This window comes from Pan paniscus, chromosome 11 (assembly GCF_029289425.2).
Source record: "Pan paniscus chromosome 11, NHGRI_mPanPan1-v2.0_pri, whole genome shotgun sequence".
In the NCBI taxonomy this organism is placed as follows: Eukaryota; Metazoa; Chordata; class Mammalia; order Primates; family Hominidae; genus Pan; species Pan paniscus.
In genome coordinates, this window is record NC_073260.2 from 59120128 (window position 1) to 59126358 (window position 6231).

The following is a 6231-nucleotide window of genomic DNA, read 5'->3' on the forward strand; positions in this document are numbered from 1 at the left end:
GAGGGAATCCTCCCTAACTCATTTTATGAGGCCAGCATCATTCTGATACCAAAGCCGGGCAGAGACACAACCAAAAAAGAGAATTTTAGACCAATATCCTTGATGAACATTGATGCAAAAATCCTCAATAAAATACTGGCAAACCGAATCCAGCAGCACATCAAAAAGCTTATCCACCACGATCAAGTGGGCTTCATCCCTGGGATGCAAGGCTGGTTCAATATACGCAAATCAATAAATGTAATCCAGCATATAAACAGAGCCAAAGACAAAAACCACATGATTATCTCAATAGATGCAGAAAAAGCCTTTGACAAAATTGAACAACCCTTCATGCTAAAAACTCTCAATAAATTAGGTATTGATGGGACGTATTTCAAAATAATAAGAGCTATCTATGACAAACCCACAGCCAATATCATACTGAATGGGCAAAAACTGGAAGCATTCCCTTTGAAAACTGGCACAAGACAGGGATGCCCTCTTTCACCGCTCCTATTCAACATAATGTTGGAAGTTCTGGCCAGGGCAATCAGGCAGGAGAAGGAAATAAAGGGTATTCAATTAGGAAAAGAGGAAGTCAAATTGTCCCTGTTTGCAGACGACATGATTGTTTATCAAGAAAACCCCATCGTCTCAGCCCAAAATCTCCTTAAGCTGATAAGCAACTTCAGCAAAATCTCAGGATACAAAATCAATGTACAAAAATCACAAGCATTCCTATACACCAACAACAGAAAAACAGAGAGCCAAATCATGAGTGAACTCCCATTCACAATTGCTTCAAAGAGAATAAAATACCTAGGAATCCAACTTACAAGGGATGTGAAGGACCTCTTCAAGGAGAACTACAAACCACTGCTCAAGGAAATAAAAGAGGATACAAACAAATGGAAGAACATTCCTTGCTCATGGGTAGGAAGAATCAATATCGTGAAAATGGCCATACTGCCCAAGGTAATTTACAGATTCAATGCCATCCCCATCAAGCTACCAATGACTTTCTTCACAGAATTGGAAAAAACTACTTTAAAGTTCATATGGAACCAAAAAAGAGCCCGCATCGCCAAGTCAATCCTAAGCCAAAAGAACAAAGCTGGAGGCATCACACTACCTGACTTCAAACTATACTACAAGGCTACAGTAACCAAAACAGCATGGTACTGGTACCAAAACAGAGATATAGATCAATGGAACAGAACAGAGCCCTCAGAAATAACGCCACTTACCTACAACTATCTGATCTTTGACAAACCTGAGAAATACAAGCAATGGGGAAAGGATTCCCTATTTAATAAATGGTGCTGAGAAAACTGGCTAGCCATATGTAGAAAGCTGAAACTGGATCCCTTCCTTACACCTTATACAAAAATCAATTCAAGATGGATTAAAGATTTAAACGTTAGACCTAAAACCATAAAAACCCTAGAAGAAAACCTAGACATTACCATTCAGGACATAGGCGTGGGCAAGGACTTCATGTCCAAAACACCAAAAGCAATGGCAACAAAAGACAAAATTGACAAATGGGATCTAATTAAACTAAAGAGCTTCTGCACAGCAAAAGAAACTACCATCAGAGTGAACAGGCAACCTACAACATGGGAGAAAATTTTCGCAACCTACTCATCTGACAAAGGGCTAATATCCAGAATCTACAATGAACTCAAACAAATTTACAAGAAAAAAACAAACAACCCCATCAAAAAGTGGGCGAGGGACATGAACAGACACTTCTCAAAAGAAGACATTTATGCAGCCAAAAAACACATGAAAAAATGCTCATCATCACTGGCCATCAGAGAAATGCAAATCAAAACCACTATGAGATATCATCTCACAACAGTTAGAATGGCAATCATTAAAAAGTCAGGAAACAACAGGTGCTGGAGAAGATGTGGAGAAATAGGAACACTTTTACACTGTTGGTGGGACTGTAAACTAGTTCAACCATTGTGGAAGTCAGTGTGGCGATTCCTCAGGGATCTAGAACTAGAAATACCATTTGACCCAGCCATCCCATTACTGGGTATATACCCAAAGGACTATAAATCATGCTGCTATAAAGACACATGCACACGTATGTTTATTGCGGCATTATTCACAATAGCAAAGACTTGGAACCAACCCAAATTTCCAACAATGATAGACTGGATTAAGAAAATGTGGCACATATACACCATGGAATACTATGCAGCCATAAAAAATGATGAGTTCATGTCCTTTGTAGGGACATGGATGAAACTGGAAACCATCATTCTCAGTAAACTATCGCAAGAACAAAAAACCAAACACCGCATATTCTCACTCATAGGTGGGAATTGAACAATGAGATCACATGGACACAGGAAGGGGAATATCACACTCTGGGGACTGTGGTGGGGAGGGGGGAGGGGGGAGGGATAACATTGGGAGATATACCTAATGCTAGATGATGAGTTAGTGGGTGCAGCACACCAGCATGGCACATGTATACATATGTAACTAACCTGCACAATGTGCACATGTACCCTAAAACTTAAAGTATAATAAAAAAAAAAAATGAAAAGAAAAAAAAAAAGAAACACCCTTTTTGTATACTTTGCAAGTGGATATTTGGATAGCATCAAGGTCTATTGTGGAAAAGGAAATATCTTCACATAAAAATACACAGAAGCATTCTGAGAAACTCCTTTGTGATGTGTGCATTCATCTCACAGAGCTTAAACTTTCTTTTGATTGAGCAGTTTTGAAACACTCTTTTGATAGAATCTGCAAGTAGATATTTGAAGCCTTTTGTTGCCTAGAGTGGAAAAGGAAATATCTTCACATAAAAACTACACAGAATCATTCTGAGAAACTTCTTTGTGATGTGTGCATTCATCTCAGAGAGTTGAACCTGTCTTTTGATTGAGCAGGTTTGAAACAGACTTTTTGTAGAACCTGCAGTTGGATATTTGGAGCGCTTTGAGGCCTATTTTGGAAAAGGGAATATCTTCACATATAAAGTACACAGAAGCATTCTGAGAAACTTGTTTGTGATGTGTGCATTCATCCCACAGAGTTCAACCTCTTTTTTCATTGAGTAGTTTGGAAACACTCTTTTTGTAGAATCTGCAAGTGGATATTTGGAGTGCTTTGAGGCCTATACTGGAAAAGGAAATATCTTCACATAAAAACTACACAGAAGCATTCTGAGAATCTTCTTTGTGATGTGTGCATCTAACTCACAGAGTTGAACCTTTCTTTTCATTCAGCAGTTTGGAAACACTCTTTTTGAAGAATCTGCAAGTGGATATTTGGAGCACTTTGAGTCCAATGGTGGAGAAGGTAATATCTTCACATAAAAATTACACAGAAGCATTCTGAGAAACTTGTTTGTGATGTGTGCATTCATATCACAGAGTTGAACCTCTCTTTTGATTGTGCACTTTTGAAACACTCTTTTTATGGAATCTGCAAGTGGATATTCGAAGCAATATGACGACTATGGTGGCAAAAGAAATATCTTCACATAAAAACTACACAGAAGAATTCCGAGATAATTCTTTGTGATGTCTGCATTCAACTCACCGATTTGAACATATCTTCTGATCGAGCACTTTTGAAACTCTCTTTTTGTAGCATCTTCAACTGGTTACAGGCAGCCCATTGTGGCCTGGGATGGAAAAGGAAATATCTTCAAATAAAAACGACACAGAAGCATTCTGAGAAACACTTTTGTGAGGTGTGAATTCATCTCACAGAGTTGAGCCTTTCATTTTATTGAGCAGTTTTGAAACACTCTTTTTGTAGAATCTGCAAGGGGATATTTGTAGCGCTTTGAGGCCTTTTGTGGAAAAGGAAATATCTTCACATAAAAACTACACAAAAGAATTCTGACAAACTTCTTTGTGATGTGTGCATTCATCTTACAGAGTTGAAACGTTCTTGGGATTGAGCAGTTTGCAAACAGTCTTTTTGTAGAATCTGCAGAAGGATATTTGTAGCATTTTCAGGCCTATGGTGAATAAGGAAATATCATCACATAAAAACTAGACAAAAGTTTTCTGAGAAACTTTTTGTGATGTGTGCATTTATCTCATAGAGTTTAACATTTGTTTTGATTGAGCAGTTTGGAAAGTGTTTTTGTTCAATCTGCAGAGGGATATTTAGGAGTGTGTTGAGGCCTATGGTGAAAAAGGAAATATCTTCACATAAAAACTAGAAAGAAGCATTCTGAGAAGCTGCTTTAAGATATGTGTATTCATCTCACAGAGGTAAATGTTTCTTTTCATTTAGCAGTTCGTAAACTCTGTTATTCTAGAGTCTGCAAAGGGGTATTTTTCAGTGCTTTGAGACCCATGTTGAAAAAGGAACTATCTTCACATAAAAAACTAGTGAGAAGCTTGCTGAGAAACTCCTTTCTGATGTGTGCATTCATCTAACAGAGTTGAAACTTTCTTTTGATTGAGCACTTTGGAAACAGTCTTTTTGTAGATTCTGCAAAGGTATATTTGGGAGTGTGTTGTGGCCTATGTTCAAAAAGGAAATCTCTTCACATAAAAATGAGAAGGAAGTTTTCTGAGAAAATTCTTTGTGATGTGCATATTCATCTCACAGGGTTGAACCATTCTGTTTATTTAGCAGTTTGGAAACAGTCTTTTTGTAGAATCTGCAAAGGGATATCTGGGAGCGTGTTGAGACATATGGTGAAAAAGGAAATATCTTCACATTAAAAGTAGAAAGAAGTTTTCTGAGTAACTCCTTTGTGACGTGTGCATTCATCACACACAAGTAAAAGTTTCTTCCCATTGAACTGTTAGTTTTTATGAGAAGATATTTCCGTTTTCATCATAGACCTCAAACCGCCTTCATATATCCCTTTGCAGATTCTATGAAAAGACTTTTTCCAAACTGCTCAATCAAAGAAAGCTTCCACTCTGTGAGATGAATGCACATATCCAGAGAAGTTTCTCAGAAAGTTTCTGTCTAGTTTTTATTTGTTGATACTCCCTTTTTCACCATAGGCCTGAAACTGCTCATAAATAACCCTTTGCAGATTCTACAAAAAGACTGTTTCCAAACTACTCAATTGAAACAAAGGTTCAACTCTGTGAGGTGAATGCACACATCCAAAGAAGTTTCTCAGAAAGCTTCTGTCTAGTTTTTATTTGAAGATGTTTCATTTTTCAATATAGGCATCAAAGTGCTCACAAATATCCCTTTACAGATTTTACAAAAAGACTCTTCCCAAACTGCTCAACTGAAACAAAGCTTCAACTCTTTGAGATGAATGCACACATCACAAAGAAATTTCTCAGAAAGCTTCCATCCAGTTTTCATGTGAAGATATTTCCTTTTTCACCATAAGTCTTAAAGCATTCAAATTATCACTTTGCAGATTCTACAAAAAGACATTTTCCAACCTGCTCTAACTAAAGAAAGGTTCAACTCTGTGAGAAGAATGCACACACCAAAAATAAGTTTCTAACAATGCTTCTGTCTAGTTTTTATATGAAGACATTTCCTTTTTTGCCATAGGCCAAAAAGGGATCTCAAATATCCCTTTGTACATTCTACAGAGGACTGTTTCCAAACTGCTCAATCCAAGGACAGGTTCAACTCTTTGGGATGAATGCACACATCACAACAAAGTTTCTCAGAAACTTCTGTCTAGTTTTTGTGTGAAGATATTTCTTTTTTCACCATAGGCTTCAAAGGGCTCACAAATATCGCAAAGCAGATTCTACAAAAAGACTATCCAAACTGGTCAATGAAAAGAACACTTCAAATCTGTGAGATGAATGAGCACATCTCAAAGAATTTTCTCAGAAACCTTCTGTCTAGTTTTTATGTGAAGATATTTCCATTTTCATGATAGACCTGAAACTGCCTACGTATATCCCTTTGCAGATTCTACAAAAAGACTGTTTCCAAGCTGCTCAATCAAAGAAAGTTTTTACTCTGTGAGATGAATGCACACATCACAGAGAAGTTTCTCAGAAAGTTTCTGTGTAGTTTTCATTTGTTGATACTCCCTTTTTCACCATAGGCCTCAAACTGCTCATAAATAACCCTTTGCAGATTCTACTAAAGGACTGTTTCCAAACTGCTCAATCAAATGAAAGTTCAGCTGTGTGAGATGAATGCACACATCACAAAGAAGTTTCTCAGAACGTTTCTGTCTAGTTTTTATGTGAAGATACTTCTTTTTTACCATAAGCCTCAAAGAGTTCACAAATTTTCCTTTGCAGATTCTATGAAAAGCCT